The 19,490-nt window shown below is 40.7% G+C and overlaps 1 protein-coding gene across 5 annotated transcripts in view; it reads right to left on the bottom strand.

Annotated features, from left to right (window-relative positions):
- The window catches only part of NCALD (neurocalcin delta), an 84,936-nt gene that overhangs the window by 27,878 nt on the left and 37,568 nt on the right, over positions 1 to 19,490 (bottom strand). The window lies entirely within an intron of this gene.

The raw sequence follows: 19,490 nt of genomic DNA, 5'->3' as shown, positions 1-19,490 counted from the left end.
TAAGACACCCATGACTGGAACATGTCAACTGACAGGCTCGCAGGGCTCAGGCTATGGGGCTACAAAATTGCAGTACAGACGTTGGGCCCAGGCTCCAGCCAAATACCCACACTGCAATTCTGTAGCCCACCAGCCGGAGTCATCTGACACAAGCCAGCTGCAGGTGTTTTCTTGCAGTCATAGACTCACCATAAGTGAATAAGCTGCAAGTGAATACCACACACATTCCCAGCCTTGGTGGGCCAAATTATATTCTCAGTTCGAGGGATTTAACTTCTTCAGTAAATCCATTGGCATCAATGGAATTACTCAGACTTTACCCCCCTACAATTAAGAGCAAAATCTGGTTGGGTCAAGCTTCTCCCCAACCCGCGTCCCCCGGTGCCACAATTCAAGGAGAAGGAACCTCTTGGAATGTTGTGATTTGTTTCCTTACTACCATTTCTGTTTTGCATCCATACTGTTTGTTTAACTGCTGCAGCAGTATTCATAAGTACTGGCCAACAGGCTGCCCTTTAAAAAAAAAAAAAAAGCAATGTCTCTGCAGCATTTGTTTTGAAGAAAAAACCAATTATTCAAAACTACCCAGGCTTTGCAAACAGCAGGGGGAAAAAAGATACAGAAATAAGATTTGGGCCTAGCCTCCCTGACTATATCCCTTTAAACTGTCAAACTGCAAACTTTGTAAAATTCATAGGAAGGATGCATTTTAAAAAAAATCTGATTCTTTTTGAGACTATGCACAAGTAATTTCAGCACACAGAACTGTAATATAACAAAAGGAGTACACTATACAAAAGAGGTATAATATGCAGAAATATGCTAGATAAAACTAAATTTTATAATGACCAGGAAGTAAAAACAGCGCATGAAGGAGAGGCAAAAAGAACAGAAGAAAAGGAAGAAGATCGGCAATCAGGAGCATTATTAAACACTTATACTTTATTTATTAACATAAGATACAGCCGTCATGTACTATCAGATTGACATTTGCTATTTAGTAATCTATTGTAATTCCCTTTTACAAAGCTAGTTTAGTGAATGATACCATTCGCTCGTTCATGGTAGCCTTGTAGTCTTATTTAATGTCCTAAAATTTTTGTTGCTGAGGGATTTTTTGAAATTATATTTACCATATTACACATACGAATCCTTCCCAAATACAGGGTGCCCTCAATTGCTACTTAGACAACATGATGATGTGCTCTGCCTTTATATCGTATAAACCCCACAAAACTAAAGACAAAAATCCAAAATTTGTAGCAATGTCCTGTGAGAGAGGTTGTGCAGCTGCTGTTCCTATTTGGGCTGCCGAAGTTAATGTGTTAGGAGCTTAGAGATTTGTATGGATATCAAAACATCAAAAGAGTAGTCAGTTCCTAGTCCCTCTAGATTTATTCCAGCACAGAAGGGCTGCAGCTGCAACCGTGTTGTCTCCTGTTTCTCTTTTTCATAATTCCTTTGTACTATCTCAAAGATTTTTTTTGGGGGGGGGAAGGAAGGAGGTGGCACGAGGAGGCAGTGCTCCTGTCAATAATTGCTAATTTATTACTATCAGGATAGTCAGCATCAATGGTTAACTGGATAACCACCTATTGTCTGTCATGTTATGAGCAGCTGTCCTCTTTGTTCCACTCTGGAATCTTTTAGAGACAGACAGACATATGGCAACTGTGTGTTCGGAGCTGGACTGCAATAGGAATGCCCTCTCGCATTCCCACTGCTGCACTGGCTTCAGTTTAATCAGAGATACCAGAATGACGGTCTCCTGATTCCACTGTGTTTCATGTAAGGCTGATGGTTTGCACCAGTGAAATATAACCAAGCATGAATATTTATAGCACTGGAAGGAGGGGAACAAGTCCATATTATGTCGATTCATGCTCTGCAGAGCTGCATATTATACTGTGACTCCACTCTAGTTCATAGTCTGTCACCCAGCCCATTCCAAAAACCTGTATTTAGGAGGTCATAGCTTGGTCATAAAGATACTGCCTAGGTGATACTGGCATCTATCTATCGATCGATCGTTTGTTCGTTAACCCCACCTTAGTATCTGACAGCATGCAAAATCTCAGACATTTAGGATGCAATGCAGCCAGGTATAGAGCACAATGGGAGTGCTTTCTACATCACTTAAGGCCCAATTCCTCTCCATAAGGACCAGTTCAGGTGCAGCAGGTCCCAGGTATCTGCTGCATCACCCTGAATAGGCTGGGCAAAAAGGGCTGATGATGTGGGTCAGGGAATGGGCTGCTCAATCTATACATACACCAATCCAATGCCTCAAAATCCCACAAACAGAGGTGTGGGATGGGCTGAAATAGCAGATGTGGTGATTCAGCCTGTGATCTGCCCACACATGGGGAAAGTGGATCCGATCCTGCCCCTCCAGTTATTTTGGCTTTTGGAGGTGTGCAGTTTTCACTCTATGAACATGTAAGAAAAATTATGCAAAAAAACATTGGTTAAGCATTTATTACCCAGATCATTTACTCAGTGCTGAGTGGGAAGAGCTTCAGATACACAGCACAGCTCTGATAATGTCAAAACGTTTTGGTTTTGACTTTATCATTTCTATTTATTTTGTTTCAACTTTTATATTATCAAAACAAAGCAGTTTAACATTATTGAAATGATTCGATGGTTCCAAATCAAATTTTGGGGGAATTTCTGTTCTACAGAAGATTTTGAAAAAAATAGACTTTTTGCTGTGATTCAAAATGAAAACAAATTTCAAAATATTGGACTTTCCTACAGAATGGAAATTCCAGTCTAAGACCAGCTCTACTCAACAATAAAGCCAACTTCTTTCTATTATGACTTAGGGCAATATTCTGTACTGACTGATATGCAGTGTAGCTTATGCCATCTAACAAGTTTCCAGCTCTTAGTAGTCTAGGTGAAGTTCAAGGCCAGCCATTCTGATTGTACAGACAGAAGTGCCAGATCATGACACGGAATTCACATGTGAAATCCAAAACTCTACTGAGAGTCTATGGGAAAATATCGTTCCAATATGTGGCACAGCCTACAGCTTCTAATAGTCTACTCTAGACAAAGCAGCTGTCCAGCCATTCATATAAATATTAGAATCTCCAAACTGAGTGTTCAATTAGACACCATTATCTATAATTTTACTCCACAAAAATATTAAAGTCAACCACTATTAAAAGAGAATATTTGTTATCTGTCTCTACTACAGATTGTCACTTTTGTACAGTAACTGCTGAACGGTACATTGAAATGGAAGATAAACCTATTTATAAAATTTAATTTTATACTATCAAAATTATTAATTTACTACAATGACATTCAGAATTGTGTATTTATCTTGATACCTCATGTTGACATAATGGAATATATGGATAAAATGCGTGTGATAGAATATAATAGGAATTGGTTTAAAACAGTAAACTGTATGTCAGGGGTTGGCAACCTATGGCACGTGTGCCAACTTTGGCACACGAGCCGATTTTTAATGGCACGCTGCTGCCTGACGGGTCCCAGCTGCTGGCCCCGCTCAGCCCGCTGCCAGTCTGGGGTTCCAGCTGCAGGCCCCGCTCAGCTTGCTGCCGGCCTAGGTGAACGGAACCCCAGGCTGGCAGTGGGCTGAGCAGGCTGGCAGCATAAGATCAGCATTTTAATTTAATTTTAAATGAAGCTTCTTAAACATTTTGAAAACCTTTTTTACTTTACATACAACAATAGTTTAGTTATATAATATATAGACTTATAGCGAGAGAGACCTTCTAAAACATTAAAATGAATTACTGGCACACAAAATCTTAAATTAAAGTGAATAAATGAAGACTTGGCACACTAGTTCTGAAAGGGTGCCAACCCCTGCTGTATGTATCCTGCCTGAATACTCTTCTCTGTCTTTTGAGATATATTCCATGTAAAGTTTACACTGAGCACATAATTCACACTGTGAATTCAACTACATATAGGAGACTTCAGAAGATCAGCCTTTATAGCTTTCTATATCAGATTTAACTGACTGAGACAACAATGGTTTGATTTTTTTCCTGCTATCTTGTTTCACTAGATCAAAGGTTTCTAAGCGAGGTGCAGTAATTAGTTTTCTTATAATGAAATAGAAGACTCATTCCTGAAAAATGCAAACACAAAATTTTTATAATGTAAAAAGTTTTAAAAAAATTAAGTAGTAACATTTATCTATTAATTTTGAAAATAATGATGAGATCCAGTTCTGATTTCACATGCAAGGAGAGACACAGACATGTCTCTTATACATGCATGGGCACTAGGACCATACCTGAGACGCAGCGATATCTACTAGTATGAACTGAGGTTTGGACAACATCCTGCGAGTCAATACACTGACTCTTGCAAAAGGAGTTTAACTACATTTTTACAAATTACTTACTGTGACACTCTCTCTCTCTCTCTGTATGCAGTGGCTACTCTCTCTTTTACTTTTTATCAAAAGATAATGTAATACTGACACACACACACATACACACACACACACACAAGCATCGGCAGCAGGACCTCTTGAACTTAAGTGCATGAGCCTACTGCATGAACTACAGGACACATCTCTGTTATACAGGGTTGTAGTAGGCTCATCAATCTCTAGCTGGCCTAGCCACCACTAGAGGGGGAAAGTGTGCCATTCTGAGCAAGCAGGGGTTAGGTACAGAGAAGCACATCCCCAAGCTTCAGTGACTTCCCAGTTGAATTGTCTGAAATCCCTGTACGGGACATCACTTGCAACGCTGACCCACATGGGGCATTGTCAGCGGGGACCAAACCTGGGACCTTTTGAGCTTAATACACAAGCCCCTACTGCATGAGCTAAAAGACGCTTCGCTGTTAGCCAATGCTGTAGCAGGCTTATCAACCTCTAGCTGGCCTAGCCACCACTAGAGGGGACAAAGTGCCACACCAAGCAAACAGGGGTTACAATAAGGTACTGACAGAATTCACCATTCTAATCAGAGGGACTAGCTGCTCACACAGATTAGTATTTGCAAAAAGAAAAGGAGGACTTGTGGCACCTTAGAGACTAACACATTTATTTGAGCGTAAGCTTTCATGAGCTACAGCTCACTTCATCAGATGCATTCAGTGGAAAATACAGTGGGGAGATTTATATACACAGAGAACACGAAACAATGGATGTTACCATACACACTGTAACGAGAGTGATCAGGTAAGGTGAGCTATTACCAGCAGGAGAGCAGTGGGGGGGGGGGGGGAAGAGGGGGTACCTTTTGTTGTGATAATCAAGGTGGGCCATTTCCAGCAGTTGACAAGAACTTCTGAGGAACAGCCGGGGGGAGGGAAGGGAATAAACATGGGGAAATAGTTTTACTTTGTGTAATGACCCATTCACTCCCAGTCTTTACAGTGTGTATGGTAACACCCATTGTTTCATGTTCTCTGCATATATAAATCTCCCCACTGTATTTTCCACTGAATGCATCCGATGAAGTGAGCTGTAGCTCACGAAAGCTTATGCTCAGATAAATTTGTTAGTCTCTAAGGTGCCACAAGTCCTCCTTTTCTTTTTGTGGATACAGACTAACATGGTTGCTACTCTGAAACAGATTAGTATTGTTTTACCTAACAGTATGAAGGTAAAAGGAAACTTTCTAACAGCATCCATTCATAATTTAGACTGCAATAAAACACTTTAGGGGTGACGTTTCAGTCAAGAAACATTTACATAGTTATAGCCGAGAGACAAGATAGATGAAATAATAGCTTTTATTGGACAAACTTCTGTTGATGGAAGGGACAAACTTTCAGGCTACACAGAGCTCTTCTTCAGGTTTGGGAAAGGAAAGCAGAATGTCAAAGCTATGTACACGTTGCGACATTGTTAAGCGTAAGGAGCAATGCCTGTTGTAGGAAGCCACTTAAAATCATCATTCAATACTTGCCCCAACACCTTCAAAAGGCGAGCGTGGGAACTTAAATTCATAATGCTGCTAGACACTAAAAACTATGGACTTAGCAGGGACACTGGTTTCATGGCTCATTACAATGATTTGTAACACACACCTTCCTGCTAACCCTTAAGGGCCCACTTCAAATCCCTTGTCCATAACAGTCTGATCCTTATTGCCCATTCCATTTCAAGTGGCCTCCTACAGCGTGTGACCCCTTCTGCTTAACAATCTGTCGCAGCTTGTATTTATCTCAGACACTCTTCTTCCTTCCCCAGACCTGAAGAAGAGCTCTGGGTAGCTCAAAAGCTCGTCCCCCTTACCAACCGAAGTCAGTCCAGTAAAAGATATTACCTCTGTCTGTCATGTCATGCCCTGGGACCAGCCCAGCTACAGCAATACTGCACACCCGTATTCACAGCTGCTCAAATACCATAGTGATGGCCACGGCTAAAAATCTAGATTGAGTATCTGATGTTTGCTCAGTCTTCACTGATTATTATTATTTCCTCTAATCCCACCAGGATGCACTCATTTCCATTTGATGTGTTAACACCATTTCAGCGTTCATTATTACTGACCACTGAGGAAATTAATAGAAATGCATCAGATAACTGTTTTCAGACAAACAAACCAACCATTTTTTCCCTCATACAAATACAAACAATTTTTATTGTTGGCAAAAGTTTAAGCGGAAGAGCCAGAAAATGTTCTGACCCTTATTTCCACAGTTTAGCTGTAGAAATGCCAGAATGTATTCAACATGGCATAACAAAAGTCATGTTTCATAACTCCTTAGCAGTCCTAAATAAATTAAAAATGCTAGCTCCAGTTATAATTTTCTGTGCCTGTTTACTTTTTGCCTCCTTTCTGTGCTCCATGTGGCAGCTTCCCTGAGATTTCAGTTTGCCATTCTCCAGTTCATAGATTCATAGATACTAAGGTCAGAAGGGACCACTCTGATCATCTAGTCTGACCTCCTGCACAGCGCAGGCCACAGAATGTCACCCACCCACTCCTATGAAAAACCTCACCCATGTCTGAGCTATTGAAGTCCTCAAATCATGGTTCAAAACTTCGAGGGAGCAGAGAAGCCTCCCTCCAGTCAACCATGCCCCATGCTACAAAGGAAGGCAAAAAAACCTCCAGGGCCTCTCCAATCTGCCCTGGAGGAAAACTCCCTCCCGACCCCAAACATGGCAATCAGCCAAACCCTGAGCACATGGGCAAGATTCACCAGCCAGATACCCAGGAAAGAGTTTTCTATAGTAAATCAGATCCCATCCATCTAATATCCCATCTCAGGGGATTTGGCCTATTTAACATGAATATTTAAAGATCAATTACTTACCAAAATCCCATTATCCCATCATACCATCTCCTCCATAAACTTATCGAGTAGAATCTTAAAACCAGATAGATCTTTTGCCCCCACTGCTTCCCTTGGAAGGTTATTCCAAAACTTCACTCCTCTGATGGTTAAAAACCTTCGTCTGATTTCAAGTCTAAACTTCCTGGTGGCCAGTTTATACCCATTTGTTCTTGTGTCCACATTGGTGCTGAGCTTAAATAATTCCTCTCCCTCTCCTATATTTATCCCTCTGATATATTTATAGAGAGCAATCATATCTCCCCTCAACCTTCTTTTAGTTAGGCTAAACAAGCCCAGCTCCTTAAGTCTCCTTTCATAAGACAAGTTTTCCATTCCTCGGATCATCCTAGTAGCCCTTCTCTGTACCTGCTCCAGTTTGAATTCATCCTTTTTAAACATGGGAGACCAGAACTGCACACAGTATTCTAGGTGAGGTCTCACCAGTGCCTTGTATAACGGTACTAAAACCTCCTTATCCCTACTGGAAATGCCTCTCCTGATGCATCCCAAAACCGCATTAGCTTTTTTCACAGCCATATCACATTGGCAGCTCATAGTCATCCTATGATCAACCAATACTCCAAGGTCCTTCTCCTCTTCCGTTACTTCTAATTGATGCGTCCCCAACTTATAACTAAAATTCTTGCTATTAATCCCTAAATGCATAACCTTACACTTCTCACTATTAAATTTCATCCTATTACTATTACTCCAGTTTACAAGGTCATCCAGATCCTCCTGTATAATATCCCGATCCTTCTCTGAATTGGCAATACCTCCCAGCTTTGTATCATCTGCAAACTTTATTAGCACACTCCCACTTTTTGTGCCAAGGTCAATAACAAAAAGATTAAATAAGATTGGTCCCAAAACCGATCCCTGAGGAACTCCACTGGTAACCTCCCTCCAACCTGACAGTTCGCCTTTCAGTAGGACCCGTTGCAGTCTCCCCTTTAACCAATTCCTTATCCACCTTCTGATGTTCATATTGATCCCCATCTTCTCCAATTTAACTAATAATTCCCCATGTGGCACGGTATCAAATGCCTTACTGAAATCTAGGTAAATTAGATCCACTGCATTTCCTTTATCTAAAAAATCTGTTACCTTTTCAAAAAAGGAGATTAGGTTGGTTTGGCACGATCTACCTTTTGTAAAACCATGTTGTATTTTGTCCCATTTACCATTGACTTCAATGTCCTTAACTAATTTCTCCTTCAAAATTTTTTCCAGGACCTTGCATACTACAGATGTCAAACTAACTGGCCTGTAGTTACCCGGATCACTTTTCTTTCCTTTCTTAAAAATAGGAACTATATTAGCAATTCTCCAATCATTAGGTACTATTCCTGAGTTTACAGATTCATTAAAAATTCTTGCTAATGGGCTTGCAATTTCAGGTGCCAATTCCTTTAATATTCTTGGATGAAGATTATCTGGGCCCCCCGATTTAGTCCCATTAAGCTGTTTCAGTTTCGCTTCTACCTCTGATATGGTAATATCTACTTCTATATCCTCCTTCCCATTTGTCATGCTACCATTATCCCCAAGGTCCTCTTTAGCCTTATTAAAGACTGAGGCAAAGTATTTGTTTAGATATTGGGCCATGCCTAGATTATCTTTAACCTCCGCTCCATCCTCAGTGTTAAGCGGCCCCACTTCTTCTTTCTTAGTTTTCTTCTTATTTATATGGCTATAGAACCTTTTACTATTGGTTTTAATTCCCTTTGCAAGGTCCAACTCTACTCGACTTTTAGCCTCTCTCACTTTATCCCTACATCTTCTGACCTCAATTAGGTAGCTTTCCTTGATGATCCCTCCCATCTTCCACTCCCTGTATGCTTTCTGCTTCTTCATAATCACCTCTCTAAGATGCTTGCTCATCCAGCTTGGTCTACAACTCCTTCCTATGAATTTTTTCCCCTTTCTTGGGATACAGGCTTCCGATAGCTTCTGCAGTTTTGATTTAAAGTAATCCCAGGCCTCCTCTACCTTTAGATCCATAAGTTCTTCAGTCCAATCCACTTCCCTAACTAATTTCCTTAATTTTTGAAAGTCAGCCCTTTTGAAATCAAAAACCCTCCCCTATCTTTTCATATCTTTTCAGTTCTCCCCTATCTTTTCATTTCCCAGGCACTTTATTTCATTCTGTACTTTTATTAAACTCAATATTGCTAACCCTGTTATTTCTTTCATTCTTTATTCTCTTGACTTCTGTTTTTGCTCTGTTTCCCCTCTCTTTCTTTCCCTAATCCTTTCGACCTAACCCCTTTTTCTTTCTTTTTATATCATCTTTGGCCAAGTCCCTTTTACTTTTTTCTTCTCCTCATTTTTGCTTTATTTTCCAACTCAGAATCTCAGTGCATGGACTGTAGTGCCAGTTCTGGTCATGCAAACAATGAAATATTTTGAGACCCAAACAGCAGGGCATTGGAAATATTGAAGGGGAGGTCTTCTGTGGTAGCATCTCTCTTTTATGAAATGGTCTACAGAAGAAATTAGTGGGAGAACCCATGCTCAAGAAGTCTTCTCTTTCCTCCCAACCACTTCCCTTTCAATTATTTCTCATCTCGCTTCTGCTCGGCTGCCTAGGTCTTGCTATTAGGTGGATTGCTGCCTAGCTGGCGGTGGAAACAGTTCCCTATGCTGGTTTTCACAGCATTATCAGTAGGGTTGCATGAAAGAATCATCCATTGGTGATCTGGCCTGTTTGTACAGGAACCCACAAGCTCCAAAGCCAGAATATGGTTGTGTGTGTGTGTTCATTCATTAGTCATGAGTTACAGGCTTGTGACACTTCAGATACATTCATCAAATGTACATAATCATAATCTGACCTCCACCTGATCTCATTTCCTCCCTCCTCCTTTCTTGTGCTCTGTGCTATTTATACTCCTCTTTCTTTACTGGATTCAATCTTCTTGTACTCTCAACATCGTGTCTTCGGCAATGTAGCCCCCAACATTTGCAATCATCTCTCCTTCCTTGTCTGCCAAATACCCCTTAAAAGCCTACTTTTTAAGCAATCCTTCCTTGTAATTCTCACCACTACTTTCTCCTTAGTGTCCCCTACCTGAACATCCCACACTGTGTCTGGTGTCTGTGCCTTACATTGTAAGATCTTTGGGCAGAAAATGTTTCTTAATCTATGGCAGTTATGCCAGTTCTTCACCATGTTACACCAATGTTATGCCAGTGTAGCTACTGAAATCAGAGGAGTAACACCAGTGTGGAACTGGCATAACACACTGGAGAACTGGCCCAGTATTTGTAAAATACCATGCAAATTTACATCACTTTATAAATTACTTGTTGAATATTAAAAAATAATAGACACAACAGAACTCATCTGATGCTTTATGCCCTAATATTTTGATGACTTCTATGAAAAGTCACATAAATCAGCAAGAAACACAGGATTGCTAAAGGAATCCAAACAGGAGAGAGAAAGATATCCATAACAATTTCAAAAGAAAAGTGGACTTCTGGTTTTCTATGTGCTTTTTCTTTATTAAAAAGCTTTATTAACCAGGAAGTTACCCATGAGACTAACCACTTCTAATGAATGGGTGTTCTAGGAAAAATTCACAAGGCATATTGTACCGTACATTAAGAAGCAATATACCCTTTACACATCAGTTATACACCACAGTCCATTACTTTGCTAATTTAAACTGGGGAATGTATCAACACTTTTTCACATTGTGCCCTCACTATTAGTTTAGAAGGCATTCATTTACCAATAGGCATTCAATTTGATATCTGTATAGGTTAAAGATTTGATCAATCTGCATCATCCCTCATCATGTAACATGCACAATTTACACTCATGTGATGTTCAATCAATCATTCATGCTCAGATGAACAGTTGTTTCAATTAATTGTTAGTGATTTGTGAAATCAAATGTCACTAAGTTAATGTGAAACTTCTGCTCCCTCCTCCTCATGGTCCAGTATTACGTGAAATCTTAAATGTTTATCCAAAAGAACAAGCCTCAACATAAAAATAAAATCAGAATAGATGTTTGCAATTGTGTTTGATCATAGCTCCTATAAAAATATTGTACAAATCACAATGCCTTATTCAGAACAGCACTTGATACTACTTTTTCCTATTTGTGTTAAAATTTCCCACCAAGTATTACAACCAAATTAGACTATAACATCAACTACTCATTCTATACATCAGTCTGAGTGAGGTATGTTCTGCTGCATTTTGTTTATGTGCAGGCTAAAACAATTAAACAACTCCTCAGTTTTTAAATTTACTATGTATGAGCTGTAAACAGCTGGCATCTTCCAGAACCTGGCATGAATGAAGGCTCCTCCTCTGAAGGGCCCTGAGCGCAGGTGAAAGGATGGCATTGTGGCTAAGCACTGGATTGGGACTCAGGAGATGTGGATTCTTTTCCTGGCTCTGCCACAGAAGTCCTGTGTGTTCTTGGGCAAGTTACTTAATCTCTCTCGATCAAAGTTCCCCATCTATAAAGTGTGGATAATTCTTTTTCCTTCCATTCTTATTTAGATCCAGGTATTTAGACTGTAAGCTCTTCATGATAAGACAGGACTATGCACCCAGCACAATATGGTCCCCATTTTGGTGGAGTTTCTAGGTACAATTATAATTCAAATAATAATCATGACAGAACACTGTATAATGATACAGAGTTATTACTAATGACTCATTCAGGCAGGAGGATTTTGTTAGTGCCAGAAAGGATGAGACAGTAATTGCTACCAACAGTGCAACTGCACTAGTGTAAGCAAGTAGTTTAAGCTAGTAGTATCAGTGGAGCACCCCTGTATTTACCATTGGCTCAATACAATGGGGAAAATGGCTGAGCCCTGACCACACCCACTGGTGGATGTTGATTACATAGAGGTAATGTTTACATGAAGTCACTGGGTGTTGTGGGTACTCAGTACCTCTCAAGATTTAGGGAAATAATTTAGGAAGATGTAGCTAATCAAGTGTGATCAGCTACCATAGAACTTACAGAGAGCCATTAAGTCTGTGGCAGAGCAGAGTACAACGAAGGGGGAGGAGAACAGAGAACTGCTGCATGTACTACTGTCAGAGCAAATCTGGAAGTTTCAACAGCCACTGAAGCTCATTCTGCAGCTAACTCAGCTCAGCTCACCACTCTCTGCAGGGCTTCACTTTTTCTTAAGTCTAAAGATGCTTCTTGAGTCTCCAGTGTTGCCAGCACTCATCGTTTTACTGCAAGTCTTGCATTAGATGGTGTTCTTCCACAAGCCCCAGCCACTGTTGAATTTAGCCGTATAGAGTGGAAATCTGTCAACTTCATGAAAAAACTCGCACAGATACAGACAGACATCATCTTCCTCTCCAAATGCAAACAGATGGACATCATACCGAAAGGACTGAAGGTAAAAAATCCATTACAATCTACATACCACACAGACTATGCTGACAGCTTGTGCCACACACTCTCAAGGAAACTGCGGAACCACCTGATCAACATCCTCTACAGCAAACAGGGAAAGATTAAGAATGAGCTCTCAAAACTGGATACTCTCATAAAGAACCAACCTTCCACACAAACTTCCTCGTGGCTGGACTTTACAAAAACTAGACAAGCCATTTACAAAACACACTTTGATTCTCTACAAAAGAAAAAGGACACTAAGCTATCTAAACTACTATATGCCACAAGGGGCCACAACAATGGTTCCCGTAACCCACCCAGCAATATTGTTAATCTATCCAACTATACTCTTAGCCCAGCGGAAGAATCTGTCCTATCTCGGGGCCTCTCCTTTTGCCCCTCCACCCCCACGAACATGATACAGTTCTGTGGTGACCTAGAATCCTATTTTCGACGTCTCAGACTCAAGGAATATTTCCAACACACCTCTGACCAACATATTAACCCACAGAGACCTTCCTGCCAACACTACAGAAAGAAGGATTCTAGGTGGACTCCTCCTGAAGGTCGAAACAGCAGCCTGGATTTCTACATAGACTGCTTCCGCCGACGTGCACGAGCTGAAATTGTGGAAAAGCAGCATCGCTTACCCCATAACCTCAGCCATGCAGAACACAGTGCCATCCACAGCCTCAGAAACAACTCTGACATCATAATCAAAAAGGCTGACAAAGGAGGTGCTGTCGTCATCATGAATAGGTCAGAGTATGAACAAGAGGCTACTAGGCAGCTCTCCAACACCACTTTCTACAAGCCATTACCCTCTGATCCCACTGAGAGTTACCAAAAGAAACTACAGCATTTGCTCAAGAAACTCCCTGAAAAAGCACAAGAACAAATCCGCACAGACACACCCCTGGAGCCAGGACCTGGGGTATTCTATCTGCTACCCAAGATCCATAAACCTGGAAATCCTGGACGCCCCATCATCTCAGGCATTGGCACCCTGACAGCAGGATTGTCTGGCTATGTAGACTCCCTCCTCAGGCCCTTCGTTACCAGCACTCCCAGCTATCTTCGAGACACCACCGATTTCCTGAGGAAACTACAGTCCATTGGTGATCTTCCTAAAAACACCATCCTAGCCACTATGGATGTAGAAGCCCTCTACACCAACATTCCACACAAAGATGGACTACAAGCCGTCAGGAACAGTATCCCCGATACTGTCACGGCTAACCTGGTGGCAGAACTTTGTGACTTTGTCCTGACCCATAACTATTTCACATTTGGTGACAATGTATACCTTCAAATCAGCGGCACTGCGATGGGTACCCGCATGGCCCCACAGTATGCCAACATTTTTATGGCTGACTTAGAACAACGCTTCCTCAGCTCTCGTTCCCTAATGCCCCTACTCTACTTGCGCTACATTGATGACATCTTCATCATCTGGACCCATGGAAAAGAAGCTCTTGAGGAATTCCACCATGATTTCAACAATTTCCATCCCACCATCAACCTCAGCCTGGACCAGTCCACACAAGAGATCCACTTCCTGGACACTACGGTGCTAATAAGCGATGGTCACATAAACACCACCCTATATCGGAAACCTACTGACCGCTATTCCTACCTACATGCCTCTAGCTTTCATCCAGATCATACCACTCGATCCATTGTCTACAGCCAAGCGCTACGATATAACCGCATTTGCTCCAACCCCTCAGACAGAGACAAACACCTACAAGATCTCTATCATGCATTCCTACAACTACAGTACCCACCTGCTGAAGTGAAGAAACAGATTGACAGAGCCAGAAGAGTACCCAGAAGTCACCTACTACAGGACAGGCCCGACAAAGAAAACAACAGAACGCCACTAGCCATCACCTTCAGCCCCCAACTAAAACCCCTCCAACGCATCATCAAGGATCTACAACCTATCCTGAAGGACGAGCCATCGCTCTCTCAGATCTTGGGAGACAGACCAGTCCTTGCTTACAGACAGCCCCCCAATCTGAAGCAAATACTCACCAGCAACCACACACCACACAACAGAACCACTAACCCAGGAACCTATCCTTGCAACAAAGCCCGTTGCCAACTCTGTCCACATATCTATTCAGGGGATACCATCATAGGGCCTAATCACATCAGCCACACTATCAGAGGCTCCTTCACCTGCGCATCTACCAATGTGATATATGCCATCATGTGCCAGCAATGCCCCTCTGCCATGTACATTGGCCAAACTGGACAGTCTCTACGTAAAAGAATGAATGGACACAAATCAGACGTCAAGAATTATAACATTCAAAAACCAGTTGGAGAACACTTCAATCTCTCTGGTCACTCGATCACAGACCTAAGAGTGGCTATACTTCAACAAAAAAGCTTCAAAAACAGACTCCAACGAGAGACTGCTGAATTGGAATTAATTTGCAAACTGGATACAATTAACTTAGGCTTGAATAGAGACTGGGAATGGATGAGTCATTACACAAAGTAAAACTATTTCCCCATGGTATTTCTCCCTCCCACCCCACCCCCCACTGTTCCTCTGATATTCTTGTTAACTGCTGGAATTAGCCTACCTGCTTGTCACCATGAAAGGTTTTCCTCCTTCCCCCCCCTGCTGTTGGTGATGGCTTATCTTAAGTGATCACTCTCCTTACAGTGTGTATGATAAACCCATTGTTTCATGTTCTCTGTGTGTGTGTATATAAATCTCTCCTCTGTTTTTTCCACCAAATGCATCCGATGAAGTGAGCTGTAGCTCACGAAAGCTTATGCTCTAATAAATTTGTTAGTCTCTAAGGTGCCACAAGTACTCCTTTTCTTTTTGAGAATACAGACTAACACGGCTGCTACTCTGAAACCTGTAGTCAGATGGTTAGCTGAGAATCTCAATCTTCATTTAAAAAAAAAGTAAATTTCTCGCTCTCACAGTTGCAAAAATGTTGAAAATGCTGCTCATCAAGTCTAAAAAACCAGAAGGCAAATATAAAGAGAGACCCAAATGTATTATTTTTGAAAATGTTTAAGGCAATTGTATAATTCTAAATGCTTGGAGTTGGCTATGCTGCTCACAACAGCTGGAAAACTTTTCCAGTACCTGAAATCAATATATTCAACTTTGGAAGAGAGCAGAGAACTTTGGTTGTAATTGCACAGGGGCGTGGGAGGGAGCAGTAGGCCTTGCTTTTGGCAGCAAACTTTTCCACAGGCAGCTTCATCAAATGAATATTCCCACTTTCCAAAAGAGACTCAAAAGTTCTGACTGTGACAGCTGCCTCTGTGCTGAAAGGAGCAGAAACATCAAGAATTGCTTGATTAATTGTTCAGAAACTTCCAAAGAGGCAAATTATGGGCAAGTTATTTATAGGTCCCTCTCATGCTGCACTTGAAGCAGCTAAGGCCAAAATTCAGCTAAAAGTAACGGATTTAAAGTGATGCAATCCCCTCTAATCTGAGTTTTGTGCACCAAAGAAACTTAATGCACTTTTGTAAACGCCTACCAAATGACAGAGAACCTGAGTACATAAGTGGGTTGGATACATGCATGAGCTTCTTCATGGTTTGAGATGTTTCTTTACACACATATTTAAGCGAAAGATTCCTCCTCTACCTCACATGGGAGGCAGCCAGAATTTCGACACTTATGCTAGATGTCCCAAAGTTTGTGGGGCCATAGCTCTATGTTTCTTCCACGCCAAATGGCAGGCCCAAAAGCAGAGCACGTAATGCATCTCAAAACAGTACAAGTCACTCCTCTGTATTAAAGGCATTTTTAAACTGTCCCAATTTCTCAGTATTTGATGGTCTTCACATTATCCAGTTTTATTACTACAGTGTGTCTATCTTCATTATCAAAATCAGGGCTGGATTACCCAATAGGCAGATGAAGCATGTGCTTAGGGCACTGGCAAAGCAGGGGGCACCAAAAAAAAAAAAGTTTTCTGTTGAAAAAATTTGATATTTGATATTTCAAAAAAAGCATCAAAGTAATCATCATGGGAAAAATTAGAACTTTGTTAGACTTCCTTACACTTCACTACACATTCTTCCCCCGTTTTTTCTGTTCTCTTTTTATTACTTATCCCCATCTAAACCAGAGGGGTGTCCTACTAATGTAGATCGAAATAATGCGAGGAAATCAGATCCTGTCATGTATTGCAATAAATTTATGTTTTATTATTGATATATTCTTCTGAGTTATACGTACTTGATTCAGTTTTTTCTTTTTCTTACACACACGCACACACACACACAGTGTACGTTGTGTAATTTGTTATTTTTTTTTTTAAATTCAGATTACGTTTCATCCTGCCCCTTCTCTGTTATCAACTGAGTGGAGCACAGAAACGTAAACTGGCGGAAGAAAAACAAACAAACAAAAAAACTAAACTAGTGACATTTTCCAAAATCTTCCAACACTGATATCATTTTTCAAAGCGAATCCATCAGAAGCAACATCTCCTCTGAGTAGCACAGACATCGTTCCAAAACCTGTAGGTGTTTCAGAGACTGACCCTTTTTCTATTTGTGAAACAAACACCATTCCAGAACATGTGGATGTGTCAGAGACTGTAACTGATCATCCTACTCTTGGTGGTAAAACAGACATTGTTGTAGAAGGAGTGGATGTGTCAGAGACTGAACTTGCTCATGCTGTAAATAATAAGAGAAAAGATCCTGGTATGTGGGTTGATTTCAGTACCGATGATGTAGCTTACTGGATAGATCGTGGACCAAATGATTGTCAACACCACACTGGACCATTTGAGAAATCACGCTGGACTTTTACCAATGGCAAACAAACAAGGTATTTTCCACAAAAAATATTTTTCGGCATGAAAGCTAATGGTGAGAAATACACTCGAGAATGGCTACTGTATTCACCATCAACAGGATCTGTGTACTGTTTTGTTTGCAAACTTTTTACATATAAACCTTCGATATCCCGGTTTGCTGCAGATGGATTTAGTGACTGGCAGAATACTGTTTTAATTGAACAACATGAAAAGAGCACTACCCACAGAGATTCAATGTTGACATATTTAAAATCAAAGACAGGGCTTTGGATTGACACAAAAATTGGAAGAACAAATTAAAGGGGGGCATGAATACTGGCAAAATGTCTTGCAGTGTGTTATAGCCGTTATTCAACCATTAGCTGAACGTGGTCTGCCTTTCCAGGGATCAAATGACACATCTGGATCATTGTAGAATGGAAATTTCTTGAGATTGTTGGAGCTTGTGGCTTAGTTTGACCCATTTTTAGCAGGCCATATCTCAAAATATGGGAAAGCTGGCAAAGGTAACCCATCATTCTTATCCAAGACAATATCTGATGAACTCATTGGTCTAATGAGTGACAAAGTTTGTTCAGCTATTGTGGATGAAATAAGTAGTGCTGGGTACTTCAGTTTAACTGTCGACTCTACACCTGATCTTTCACATATTGATCAATTGAGTATTGTACTAAGATACGTCTCCCCCACAGATGGAAAACCAATTGAATGATTTATAACATTCCTCAATTTGAAAAGCCACACTGGTGAAGAAATGGCAAATCAAGTACTGCATTATCTGTGCCAAGTTTGCAAAATAGATTTCTCAAAGTGCAGAGGTCAATCTTATGACAATGCTGCCAACATGTCAGGGCGTTATCAAGGAAGCAGAAGAAGCTTTTAGAACAGAACAAATATACCATATTCATACCATGTGCTGCACACTCTCTCAATCTTGTTGGCTGCAGTGCTGTTGATCGTTGTCTGGTGGCAGTAAGTTTTTTCTCAACAGTCCAGTTACTTTATACATTTTTCTCTGCCTCAACACAACGATGGGCAGTTCTTAAAACATATTTGGGCAATGATCATGTGTTGAAATCTCTTTCTAATGCTCACTGGGAGGCACATGCAGTGGCAACAAGTGCAATTCTGGAGTCCTACTCAAAGATTGTGGATACATTAGAAAGTATAGCTGAAGACCAATCACAAAAGGGAGAATCTATACAAGAGGCAGAAAACATTGCAAACAAGATGCAAGAACTAGAGTTTGTATTCATGTTGATCATGAGGAATGAAATTTTACAAAACTTTTACCACACAAGTCAAGCTCTCCAAGAAACAGAATTGCATTTGAAAACATGTGCAGACCTCTGACAATCTTTAGCAAACCACTTACACACTTTGAGAAATGATTTTGAAAGATCTGAAGACATATCAAAAGATATCTTGCCTGATACTAACTACAAAGAAGCCCAGTCCCGCAAGCGAATCAGGAAAAAACAAGCAAATGATAGCAGTGCAACAGAAACAGCATTGAATCCTAGAGAGAAATTTAATGTATCTACTGACTACGCTATAATTGATACACTTGAAGCTCATATGAAGAGGAGAGGTGAAGTGTACAAAGAAGTAGATTTTCTTTTCTAAATGATATGGACTTATCTGACGAACAATATTCACAAGGTTCCCAAAACTAGTTGACTCATACCCTGTTGACTTGAACATGAATCTCTGTGGAGAAGTACGGCAGTTCCACTGTTATATGCGTGCAAAGTTTAATGAAACAGGAAAAATGAAATTCAGTCACATTGATCTTCATGACACACTATTGAAGGACGGAATACAATGTGTATTTCCAAATGTAGAAAAATACGTAGTGTGATCTCTAACATTGATGATTACTAACTGCTCCGCAGAATGCTCTTTTTCTCAGCTGAAAATAATAAAAAACCCTCAGAGAACAACGTGTAAGGACAGACTTGATTCACTTTCCCTATCGTGTATGGAAGCG

This window comes from Dermochelys coriacea, chromosome 2 (genome assembly GCF_009764565.3).
Source record: "Dermochelys coriacea isolate rDerCor1 chromosome 2, rDerCor1.pri.v4, whole genome shotgun sequence".
Taxonomy (NCBI): Eukaryota; Metazoa; Chordata; order Testudines; family Dermochelyidae; genus Dermochelys; species Dermochelys coriacea.
The sequence above is the reverse complement of the archived record's forward strand: the minus strand, read 5'-3'. Positions and strand labels throughout refer to the sequence as shown.